Here is a 13,418-nt window from a genome sequence, read left to right as displayed (position 1 = left end):
ATGTTTGGAACAGCCAATGCACTCAACAAACACCTGCTGAGCCACCAGCAGGGGAGACCACACGTCTGTCCCGTCTGCCAGCGAGGCTTTAAACTCCACGATCACCTGTGAGTCACAAACCCTTCCTCCTTTCTGAGATGAAGTCAGAGATCATGTACCCTTTCTCCTGTCTGTGAATCATGTACCCTTTCTCCTGTCTGTGAATCATGTACCCTTTCTCCTGTCTGTGAATCATGTACCCTTTCTCCTGTCTGTGAATCATGTACCCTTTCTCCTGTCTGTGAATCATGTACCCTTTCTCCTGTCTGTGAATCATGTACCCTTTCTCCTGTCTGTGAATCATGTACCCTTTCTCCTGTCTGAGATGAAGCCATTTCAAATGATGAAACATACCCGTTGAATTTGATGAATATGACTTGTATGTTATTTACCGTAATTCCTTACCATGACTTAATATATTATATATGACCTAATTATATTACTCCATCATTTATGTTTTTATTTTTATGGGAGACTTTGTAAACAAGTGATGTAGAAACAGATAATATCTCAGCTAGATAAGTCAACTGTCCTGGCTGGCTAACCAACACATTTGCAAACCTGACAGCATAGAGAGGAGGAGGGGTTGTAGCTGTTGCAAGCAATCGGAAATGAATCAATGGACAACTTAATGCATTATTGTAATGGTGTTGTCACTGGCGATCATGTTTCATTCCCTTCATTGAATGATGAAGTCAGAGCAGTTCAATCATGTTGTTGAGTGTTTGTCTGCAACACACCAGTGAACGAACCAATCCCCTTCTGATGAAGCTTTCATTCATATGAATCATCCTGAACTCAACACTAACACTTGATCACACTAAGAGTTATAATGATGATCCTTTCCTTGTTGAAATGTGGTACATACCGAGTGCTTTTAGTTGCATTTCATGTACGAAAGGCGCTATATAAATAAAGCTTTACTTACTTACATATTTAGCAAACTAAACACATTCATTGTGATAGTATGTGCATATTATCTGCAATGTGGTCTCTGTTGTCTTAACCCTTAACCCTGTCTTATTCCTCTACTTCCCAGGCAGAGCGTTGCAGTCTCTCACCTCATACAAACATACAAACATCTGCTTACGGCCCCTATTGCTGCTGAACTGCAAAGCTCCCACCCTGACCTCAGCCTGCCACTAACTCCACCCACCCCACCAGTATGTCTCAGCTCCAGCTCCAGTACCAGTGTCCGGGTAGCCCCATGCCCAACGCCGCCACCCCCCTGCAGCTGCCCCAGCCCCAGCCAGGCGACAGCATCCCCTGCACCTCGGCCACCCTGCCTTCAGAGAGTGCCAGTCACCCCCTCCGGAGCTCTGCCCTCCCCTCAGGGTCAGCCACTCCCTTCAGCCCCTCCACAGGTGTGTGTGTGTGTGTGTTTCTCTGTCTCTCTCTCTCTCGATCGATCAGTACTTAAACTGTCTGTGTTTGAGAGCTCAGCCATGGATTCATGATCGTTCTCTCTTATCCTGTCTGTCTGTCTGTTTGTTTTGTTTTAGAAACGTACATGGCAAACCCTAAAGAGAAGACCCCAATGTGTTTGGTGAATGAGTTAGCCCGTTTCAACAAGATCCAACCTGAGTATAAGCTGCTCTGTGAGCAAGGGCCAGCTCACTCCAAGGTAACGACCGTTAAACGTTAGCGACCGTTAACAACTCCTGACTCTCACAACAAGCAGCAACCCTGGGAGACCACTGTTTGTCTCCGTTCTGCTCTTGAGTACTGGAGTTTATTGCAATAACAGAGGTTTTACATGGTTACTTTATTATTACTTACTTTACTTATCTTACTTTATTCTATTGTTGTTGATTTTGTATCCTGCTGCAATGCCGACGTCCAATAACCTAAGCCTAAGAATAATTTACTCTTGCGTACCTGTACATTGGATGTAATACCATAAAACCCCCCCAAAAAAACCTAGGTTTAGAAGAAGGTGATAGAAGAAGGTTTTTCCTTCTATCAGTGGCCCCGGGCCTGAGCTGGATGACTCTTCCTGATACGACTGGTGGATTGATGATTCACTTGCTTAGTCAAATGTATCGATTGTAAGTCGCTTTGGAATAAGGTGTCTGCTAAATGCCAAAAATGGAAAAAAAAATCAATGTAAATACAAGCGATTCTGATTCTCTCTGTCTGCCTGCTGTGTCTCCCAGATCTTCTCAGTGAGGCTGACCCTGGGGGAGCAGCAGTGGGAGGCGGAGGGGACCAGCATAAAGAAGGCCCAGCACTCTGCCGCCGCCTCGGCCCTGGCCCAGACCCCACGGCAGCTAGCCAAACACGACGCCGCAGTCAAGGCCCTGAAGACGCTGCAGAAGGAACCCATACTGCAGCAGCTGCCAGAGGTGAGGGGAGGCGGGGGGGGAGGGGGGGTGACACAGAGGTGAGGGGAGGCGGGGGGGGAGGGGGGGTGACACAGAGGTGAGGGGAGGGGGAGACACAGAGGTGAGGGGATGGGGGGGGGGAGGGGAGGGGAGGGGAGGGGGTGACACAGAGGTGAGGGGAGGGGGAGACACAGAGGTGAGGGGAGGGGTCGACACAGGGCAGCAGTGCTACATGGAGCTCACTGCCTCATCTGTTCTGCAACATGAAAGCAAATGTATGCCGTGCTGTTATATCACAGCACCTCATTGTTGGTACAGTACAGAGCCAGACAGTCAGTGTTCCCCCCAGGTTCCCCCCAGGATGTTCAAACAGCGTGGTGCTGGATTGCATTATGGTGTTGATTCATGTCAGAATGCACACAGATACTACTACAACACTGAATTCACTAAGGAATAGGATCATTGTTTCACCGTTGCTATACTTGTTAACAACAATGTCATTGGTAAAGATAGTTACTCTAGTCATTACTAAACATCGTTTAATCTGCCTTGAAATGTTTACATAATGGCTCCTTCTTTGGGGAGACCATGAGACAGTGTTCTATGGTATATGTATATGTATGTTCTAATACAAACTCTGTTGGTTGCAGATGAACGGAGGAGAACCCGCGGAGGAGAACCTCAACAAGTCTGAGATCAGCCAAGTGTTCGAAATTGCACTGAAGAGGAACATGCCAGTGGACTTTGAGGTGGGCAGAGAACAGAACCCCGGATGGGCTGTGAACAGTCAGAACCCCAGATGGGCCCATGATGCTTCTCCCATTTGCAACTCATGACAGAATTGAGTTTTTTACATAATCTGATCCATTAGGTGTTTATTAATGCCTGTGTGGTGTTATTTTTAAAATGTTGACATTTTTGATTTAGTAATTAATAAAATACAAAGGTTCCATCTCACAGAACATAATGGAATGTAAAAACTTTGACGCTCAATATCTCTGAACTGCCCTAAACGGAGATAGAACCTTAGAATTCTAAGCTCACGAACTGTGCAAGTCATTTGTGGATCCTAGTCATCTCTCTGATAGCCTCTGTGTGTCTCCCTGTCCCCCAGGTTCTGAAGGAGGCGGGTCCACCCCACATGAAGAGCTTTGCCGTGCGGGTGATAGTGGGGGAGTTCTCCGGGGAGGGCGAGGGGAAGAGTAAAAAGATCGCCAAGAAGCTGGCAGCTACGGCCGTGCTGGAGGAGCTGAGGAGGCTGCCACACATGCCCACGGTGGAGAAGATGCTGCCACGCATCAAGAAGAAAACCAAGTCCATCATTAAGGTGAGAGGCCTCAGGGTGGTCGATGAGAGGGCGTCTAAAGGGGATAGAATGTTGACTGGATGGAAGCCTTATGGTAGAGCTCGGTCAAGTGCGTAATACTAAGAACAGGGTTCCCACGGGTCCTTGAAATCCTTGAAAGTTTGTGAATTTGAGAAGAAATAATCAAGGCCTTAAAAATAGACATGGGTCATTGAAAGTGCTTGAATTCCCCCTCTCTCTCTCTCCCTCATTAAATATACATGTATATTCAAAAATGTTTTACTTTCAAGCCTCTATTTGTAATTGTTGTCTGTGAGCGGATAATTCCTATTATATAAATTCTCATCTAGTTCTGTCTCAAATGCCGTGTTGGGTCCTTGAATTTGAGGGAATTGAGTCGTGAAAGTCCTTGAAAGGTGCTTGAATTGGATGTTTCAGAAGGTGTGGGAACCCTGTAATAATTACGACTCTCTCTCTTTCTCTCCCCCTCCACCCACCTCCTGCCCTCCCTCCAGCTGCAGACCAGCCCAGAGTACGGGCTGGGCATGCACCCCATCAGCCGCCTGGCCCAGATCCAGCAGGCCAAGAAGGAGAAGGAGCCAGAGTACTGCATGGTGCCTCGGCGCAGAGAGTTCGTTATGCAGGTGAGACGCCCGTCTTGTTGACGCCTGCCTTGTTGCTAATAATTCCAAGAGTAAAAACAAAACACGGTGCAGCAGCTTTCAGTCACGCTGCCGCATGCTCCTGGAACAAACTCCCTGAAGAAATCAAACTGGCCCAAACCCTTACAATATTTAAATCTAAGCTAAAAACCTTAATTTTTTGCAGCAGTTATGATTAAACACAAACACTTCTATCAATGTCTTTTTTCCATTAACTATTGTCTTTTATTTTTTTTTATCCATTTACCGTATTTTCCGCACTATAAGGCGCACCGGATTATAAGGCGCACCTTCAATGAATGGCCTATTTTAGAATTTTTTTCATACACAAGGCGCACCGGATTATAAGGCGCACCGGATTATAAGGCGCATAGAATAGATACTGCAGTCAAACGTTTGACTGGGGTTGCGTTACGCCCAAGCTCCACCTACTGCGTTGCGTCACCTCTCCATCGGTGTTGTGTCAACTTCCCGTTGTCCAAGCTCCACCTGAGCGTTGTCACCATCAACGTTCTACCTGCTCCACTGTCAAAAATATATATTTTTCCACCTCAAGTATCAGCCGTTCGTCATCCATTTTTGCAACAAGCGTCAAGGACCTGCGGTGATTCACAGCTGACTCGCGTGAATAGCAATTCGCAATAGCTGCAACCACGAGATATAGAGTAGTTAGCTACAAGCATTTTCAATCTGCTATTATCTCTATTAGTGGATTAACCGCTGTGGTGATTTAACAGCTGATAAAAATACATCAAGTAGACTACAAACAGAGCAAAACAACACCAGAAAACAACCAATAGGCTATACAATTATAACCAACAACCAATATGTGACAGCTCCTGGTGAAATGTGCAACGTACTTTTTCAGTTTTTACACATGCTTAAACTACAGATTGTAAGCTTTCAAATGATGTGTCATACATTCAAATCAGAGAAAGATTGAACACGACAGGCGTATTTGAATGTTGGTTCATCTCAAACACTGAATGGGAGAAAAGTGAATCTGACCAAACCACAACAAACGCTGCTAGCGGCTAACAGCTAACAAAACACATCGCTACGAAGGTCTAAACTGTATTTTAATAACATGACAACATACTGGGAGAACATCGACATGCTAAAAACACATAACTACACATAACTAGATGAACACACAGTTCTTGCTTTTGAACACGAGCTAAAACGAAAGTATGTTTACAAATCAACCCTCCCTTACCGGTAGCCTCCGGCAAACGAGAATAATGAATCCAATACACAAATGATAAGTGTTTAGTGATCGTTAAACTGTTGTTTATTATATCGAGTGGGTACTTTAAAACTTCAAGTTGAAAGCACCAAGAATCTCACTTTGTTCCCTCGGAAACTCTGTTTAGTCTTCTTTACTTGGGGTCTTGTGGTGTGGGACTGTGAGTAAGCACAACACCGGTGTTTACTGATTACCGTAATGCTGCAAGCGGTGTGAGTGTCCGAATTGAACAGTTGGGTGAGTACGGCATCCATTCAGAGCACATGATAGCATAACAATAGCATTCGCGGAGATTCCAAGATGGCGGCCGTCGTTTACTGATTACCGTAATGCTGCAAGCGGTGCGGCTTTGTAGTTTACCAGTCGTACTGAAACATTTTATTATTATTAAAAAAAAAATATTGGTCATGTAATTTTTACATTTTGATCCATATATAAGGCGCACCGGATTATAAGGCGCACTGTCGTTTTTTTTTTTTTTTTTGGACTTTTAAGTGCGCCTTATAGTGCGGAAAATACGGTACTTCTTATATTTGCTTTTATTCATTGTCATTTTTATTTTCTTACTATGCTCCTCTAGCTGTATTTTTTAATGCTGTATGTAAAGCACTTTGACTTGCCCCTGTTGTATGAAATGTGCTCTACAAATAAACTTGCCTTGCCTTGTAGACACCTGCCTTGAGGAGGGCATGGGCCCCAGTAAGAAGGTGGCCAAGAGGAACGCAGCAGAGAAGATGTTGGAGCTGCTGGGGTTCAGAGTGCCGCAGCCGCCCAAACCTGCTCTGAAAACAGATGAAAAGGTGCAGCAGTGTTGATAATAATAATCATTCATTGTATTTATATAGAGCTTTTCCGAGGCTCAAAGACGCTGACAATATGGGAGAAACGGAAAACACAGAAACAACAAGCAACAGATAACATGAGCACATAGAACACAGAGTTAACGAACGGGGAGGGGGGGGGGTAGGGACAGGGGAGATGGTTAGGGGAGGTTGTATGCATGTCGGGGGGGTGGCAGGGGTAGGGGAGATGGTTAGGGGAGGTTGTATGCATGTCGGGGGGGTGGCAGGGGTAGGGGAGATGGTTAGGGGAGGTTGTATGCATGTCGGGGGGGTGGCAGGGGTAGGGGAGATGGTTAGGGGAGGTTGTATGCATGTCGGGGGGGTGGCAGGGGTAGGGGAGATGGTTAGGGGAGGTTGTATGCATGTCGGGGGGGTGGCAGGGGTAGGGGAGATGGTTAGGGGAGGTTGTATGCATGTCGGGGGGGTGGCAGGGGTAGGGGAGATGGTTAGGGGAGGTTGTATGCATGTCGGGGGGGTGGCAGGGGTAGGGGAGATGGTTAGGGGAGGTTGTATGCATGTCGGGGGGTTGGCAGGGGTAGGGGAGATGGTTAGGGGAGGTTGTATGCATGTCGGGGGGGTGGCAGGGGTAGGGGAGATGGTTAGGGGAGGTTGTATGCATGTCGGGGGGGTGGCAGGGGTAGGGGAGATGGTTAGGGGAGGTTGTATGCATGTCGGGGGGGTGGCAGGGGTAGGGGAGATGGTTAGGGGAGGTTGTATGCATGTCGGGGGGTTGGCAGGGGTAGGGGAGATGGTTAGGGGAGGTTGTATGCATGTCGGGGGGGTGGCAGGGGTAGGGGAGATGGTTAGGGAAGGTTGTATGCATGTCGGGGGGGGGGCAGGGGCAGGGGAGATGGTTAGGGAAGGTTGTATGCATGTCGGGGGGGTGGCAGGGGTAGGGACAGGGGAGATGGTTAGGGAAGGTTGTATGCATGTCGGGGGGGTGGCAGGGGTAGGGACAGGGGAGATGGTTAGGGGAGGTTGTATGCATGTCGGGGGGGTGGCAGGGGTAGGGGAGTTGCAGGTCTTTCTTTCCAGAGCTCTGTTAGTGTTAACAGTATTACTAAAGCTGTGGCTGCCTTCAGGAGCTAACTGACTGACGCGTGTCTCTGTCTCATCTAAGCCTCCTCTAAAGAAGCCTGGGGACGGGAGGAAGGTGACCTTCTTCGAGCCGGGCTCAGCTGGGTGAGTCAGGGGGACGTTCTGGAAGCCCCAGCTGGCTGTGTTGTGTTAACAAACATTTCTCCGTCCCTGTTTAAAAAAAGTTCTCTACACAGGAACAGTGGCTGGAAATTATCCAAGACATTTTTGTTATGGTAAAGATGACATACCTTTTGAGACTCAAAATCAATACATTTAAAAAGTACTGTGAAAAATTTAACATTTGTATGAAACGTGACACCTCCTAACTTAATACTCATTCAGAACATATGACCAGTAACATGATGATTGAAACACCTCTGGACTTCTTATCTCTTCTTACTTTCTCCCTTTTTTTTCTTACTTTTTTAATTTTCCTTTTCACTTTCTTACCCCTCCTCTGTTTAGGGGTTATGCTATGTTTCTTTACTCTTTGTTTTCTCATAAGATGTAGATATGATGTTCTGTCCATTGATGTCCCATCTCCAACCACCGAGACCTGGGGAGACTACGGCTACTTCCCGGCCTTCAATGCAGTTTTCATGGCTTGTTTCACCGAGTCCTGGAGGCAGCTCACGGCCGGTAGAAACACCATCAACGACGTCCCCCTCCCCCACCCGGCAACGACCCCCCCTCCCCCCTCCCTCCCCCACCCGGCGACGACCCCCCCTCTCCCCTCCCTCCCCCACCCGGCGACGACCCCCCCTCCCCCACCACCCGGAGACTCTCTACCGAAACCGTGGAACAATGGACAACCCCCCCCATCCCCCAATCCTCACCCCCCTACCTGGTCTACACTCTGAGCAAACGCAATGTTATTATGTCGCCCCCCCCGCCTAAATCTACTGGTGTTTTTGTACCCCCCCCCCCCACCATGACCACACACTGTACATACTTGTTGTTTTGTCCCCCCGCCCGAACTACCCATTGTACATATTATATGTCTGTCCCCCTGCCCGAACTACCCACTGTACATACTTTGTGTTTTGTCCCCCGCCCCCACCTGTGGTGTATGTCCCCACCTGTCCTACCCGCTGTACATACCTTATGTTTTGTTGTATTGTTCTTCCCATGTTGGATGTATGTTTATCTTGTAGATAGTACTAGTTATTTGTCTGTATTATCTTGTAGATAGTACTAGTTTTTTTGTCGGTCTTACATGTAACGATGAATTGAGAATCAAGGACCCCAATTGAAATAAGCCAGTGGCTTTCTTGGGTTTTTATCCTGTTAGTTGACCTTGTATGTAATATGTACTTTCATGTACCTACTTCTGCAAATCTTCTAATAAAGTTTTCAATCAATCAATCAATCCATGTCTATGCTGAAACCCAATAAAAACAAGTGATAAAAAAATAAAAATGTTCTCTAAATGTTCTCTCTGGCGCCCCCCTCAGGCCCCAAGGAGGAGGAGTACCGCATGCCCTACCTCAGCCACCAGCAGCTCCCTGCCGGCATCCTGCCCATGGTACCGGAGGTGGCCCAGGCGGTGGGCGCCAGGCAGGACTTCCTCCAGAAGGACTACAGCCGCGAGACGGCCAACCCCGCCATGGCAACCATCACCGCCATGATCGCCAACGAGCTGCTGTACTCGCTGACGGCAGAGACCATCCTGCAGGGGCAGGGCGGCCTGGGACACATCCCCCACGGACCCCTCACCAGACCCTCCCAGCAGCTGGGCTACCTGGCCACCGTGCAGGGCCTGCAGGTAGACGCACGCACGCACGCACGCACACACACACACACACACACACACACACACACACACACACACACACACACACACACATACTTCTAGCCCGCAAAATATTTTCGACAGTAATGCGGAGCAAGTAAAACATTTGCCGGGTTTGTTTGCACGAGCCCGACGACGCTGCTAGATCCTGGATATGTTTACCTGTGTGCAGGAAGAACAACAGACGGCGCAGGCGCCAGACTAGACTAGATGATCGTGAGTGAAGATATTATCAAAGCGTACTCGCCTGTCGGTCACCCGTACGCTTTGATAATATCTTCACTCTAGGGCTGCCACAAACGATTATTTTCGTAGTCGATTAGTCACCGATTATTTTAACGATTAGTCGACTAATCAGATCATAAATTACAGCTTATCGCACAATTACTCAATCGCTCTTATTTAGCTATCATCTTCTAAATCAGCTTCTAAATGTAGCTTGAAGTTGTTAGTTGTTGTTGTAGGCATGTGCTAACTAAAAATAAAGACAATTAAAATGATTGTTCACTCAAAAATAGATCTTTTAATGAAGCAGCATATTTATTTCTGGCATCACTTGCATGTAATGTAATGTAATAGTGCAAAACAAAGGGTATAGTGCATCTTCTCAGGCATCAATTTTAACACTGTACATCATTTTTAAAATGTAGTACTCAGCAGTTTGCACTCTACTACATTTAAAAAATGTGTTTGATGCCTGAGAAGATGCACTATACCCTTTGTTTTGCACTCTCCCTCCCTCTCCCCCCCTCTCTCTCCCCCCCCCTCTCTCTCCCCCCCTCTCTCTCTTACACACACACACACACACACACACACACACACACACACACACACACACACACACACACTCACTTTCTCTCACTCACACACTGACAGCCAGTCTGCAATACCATAGCCAACTACTGATCCAACAAACAGAAAAGTAAACCAGATACAAAACAGGTAGTTCCCTAGTTTGAAAGGAGGAAATAAATGCGTTTCTCTACCTTAGTGGGAGACCTGGCACTGGGAGGAGGCAGCTAGTTTCTAGTAGTCAGGGCTGTAGGAGCTGGTTGCAAGGTGTCATCAGCCACTGTGGATCTGTCATCGAAAAGACAATCTGCAGCCTCGAGAAACGCTTTTTTCACAATTTCGCCGTCTTTGAATGACTTCTTGTGTTTAACAAGAACGTGACTGACGCGATAAGAAGCTATCGTTACAGCCGTACGTTTTCGCTCTTTTGCCACATTTCCCTTCTTCGAAACAGCCATCATAGAAACAGCCATCATAGAAACAGCCATCATAGAAACAGCCATCATAGAAACAGCCATCGTAGATTTGCAGATCAGACTGACGCACTTCCAATATCACATCGTGTAAAAAAGTCCTCCTCCCATTCTGGATGGAAGTTGTACGTTATTGGTTTCTTACTTGGTCCAGCTTCCCCACTCATTTGTATACCCTTTCTTTAGTATTATATAGTAAATAGTAGAAATTGGAAGGCTAACTAGGTAATTAGTCTCGCCGGTATTTTGTATTTTGTAGTTGGCGCTGTTGACTGCGCATGCGTGGTGAACCGTGTGTTAGGTGAAAAGATCAGATCTCAGACTGGCTTACCTGTACGTCAATCAAGTGGCAAAAGCCATAGTGAGGATGGATGATAGGTGAACGCTAGCCAGTGGCAGCTTCAGGGAAGAAAAACGAATGCTTATCGCTTATTTCAGCTCCCAAAAAACATGCGATGACGTCGATTACCAAATATGTCGGCGACGATTTTGGTAATCGACGTCGTCGCGACTAGTCGACTAATCGTGGCAGCCCTACTTCACTCCACGATCATCTAACAGATCCAGGATCTAGCAGCATCGTCGTGCTCGCGCAAACAAACCCCGCGAATGTTTTACTTGCTCCGGACAAGTAAAACAGCGTTACTGTCGAACCCTGCATATGTTTAGACACACTCACACACAGACACTAGTGTTCACCATCTCTGTCGTTGGCCTTGCAGGTGGAATACAAAGACTTCCCCAAAAACAACAAGAACGAGTTTGTGTCTCTGATCAACTGCTCCTACCAGCCGCCCCTCGGGATCGGGAAGGATGTGGAGTCCTGTCATGACATGGTGAGACAACGACCCAGCGACTAACCCTACCCTAACCCTAACCCTGTCATGACATGGTGAGGCAGCGACCCAGCGACTAACCCTACCCTAACCCTAACCCTGTCATGACATGGTGAGACAACGACCCAGCGACTAACCCTACCCTAACCCTAACCCTGTCATGACATGGTGAGGCAGCGACCCATCAGGAGCTCTGGTGTTGATCATGATGAAGACACCTGAACTGAGACAGATCATTGTGTTCTTCTCCCCTCCGCCACAGGCAGCCTTAAATATACTCAAGTTACTATCAGAGCTGGACCTGCAGCACAACGACCGGACAGGAAACGGACCAATCTCTGGGTAAGGGCCCTCATGTAGGATTTTACTATACGATACTGGGCGGCTGTGGCGCAGGAGGTAGAGCTGCCTTCTAATGATCGCAAGGTTGGCGGATCGGCGGATCGGCAGATGGGGTTCGAGCCCTGGCCGGCCACATGTCGAAGTGTCCTTGGGCAAGACATTGAACCCCAAATTGCTCCCAGTGAGCGGGCCGACGCCTTGCATGGTAGCTTGCTGCCATTGGTGTGTGAATGTGTGTGTGAATGGGTGAATGAGAGGCCGTTGTAAAGCGCTTTGGATAAAGGCATAGCTATAACTGCAGTCCATTTACCATTTTCGACAGGAAAGGGTTGGATAGGCTACTATTGATAGTGAATGACGGGAATAATTATGATTGTTTTGTCCTTCATTTTTCCCGCTAAGACAACAAGTGGAGACGTCTTCAGTAGAACGTCGTAACACTGACTTGTCTTTCTCTCTGCAGGTGCGGCAAACAAGACATAGCGAATGATGGGAATAATTATTATTATTTTGTCCTTAGTTTTTCCAGCTATGAAGTCGTGAGCTTAGAATGATAAGGTTCTATCTCCGTTTAGAATGAGAAGGTTCTATCTCCGTTTAGAATGATAAGGTTCTATCTCTGTTTAGAATGATAAGGTTCTATCTCCGTTTAGAATGATAAGGTTCTATCTCTGTTTAGAATGATAAGGTTCTATCTCCGTTTAGAATGATAAGGTTCTATCTCAGTCTAGAATGATAAGGTTCTATCTCCGTTTAGAATGATAAGGTTCTATCTCCGTTTAGAATGATAAGGTTCTATCTCCGTTTAGAATGATAAGGTTCTATCTCCGTTTAGAATGATAAGGTTCTATCTCTGTTTAGGGCAGTTCAGAGATATTGAGCGTCAAAGTTTTTACATTCCATTATGTTTTGTGAGATGGAACCTTTGTATTTTATTAATTACTAACTAAAAAATGTCAACGTTTTAAAAATAACACCACACAGGCATTAATAAACACCTAATGGATCAGATTATGTAAAAAACTAAATGTTGACAAAAATGGAGATAGAACCTGGGGTAGTGGTGGTCTAGTGGATAGTGAGTTGGACTTGGGATCGGAAGGTTGTGAGTTCAAATCCCGCCTGAAGCCACACCACTACTAGTGTGCCCTTGGGTAAGGCACTTAGCCCTCAGTTACTCCAGGGGGAATGTCCCTGTAATTCGTAATTGTAAGTCGCTTTGGATAAAAGCGTCTGCTAAATGGCAAAATTAAATTAAATTAACCTTATAATTCTAACGTCACGAAGTGGAGACGTCTTAGGTAGGATGTCGTAACACTGACTTGTCTTTCTCTCTGCAGGTGTGGTAAATAAGACATGGAAGGCGACTCCCTCCTCAAACAGGCTAACTCAACCACCCTGGGACAGACGCTGGACGGCACCGTGTAGACAGACGGACGATCGGTTGTTTGGAAAGAAGCACTAAAGAAAACTCGGACACAGTGTTCTGATACGCTGTTGTTAGGCTACAGGGAGCTGAGGGCACTAGCTCTGACCAGCTCTGTTTGTATTACATGTTCCCAAATGTTCACAGTTAAACAAGATTGATAGAAAAAAGAAAAAAAAGAGGATGTTTTCCTCCTTGATGTTGTTTAATTGTTCACATTTATTTATTCTTTTTCTGCTGCTTGGTAGAAGATGTAGC

At 46.6% G+C, this 13,418-nt stretch overlaps 1 pseudogene across 1 annotated transcript; it reads left to right on the top strand.

Moving 5' to 3' along the window:
• The first annotated feature begins 1,246 nt into the window (after positions 1-1,246).
• On the top strand, positions 1,247-13,162 carry LOC308151812 (double-stranded RNA-binding protein Staufen homolog 1-like; annotated as a pseudogene). Its single transcript has 12 exons — positions 1,247-1,403; positions 1,542-1,663; positions 2,196-2,384; positions 3,014-3,112; positions 3,478-3,690; positions 4,185-4,329; positions 6,247-6,377; positions 7,540-7,601; positions 8,954-9,264; positions 11,279-11,392; positions 11,655-11,734; positions 13,075-13,162. The product of its transcript is annotated as a double-stranded RNA-binding protein Staufen homolog 1-like (transcript).
• The last annotated feature ends 256 nt before the right edge of the window (positions 13,163-13,418 follow it).

This window comes from Nansenia antarctica, assembly GCF_963989245.1.
Source record: "Nansenia antarctica genome assembly, chromosome: 2".
NCBI classification, from domain to species: Eukaryota; Metazoa; Chordata; class Actinopteri; order Argentiniformes; family Microstomatidae; genus Nansenia; species Nansenia antarctica.
This window is presented reverse-complemented; position numbering and strand designations above follow the sequence as displayed.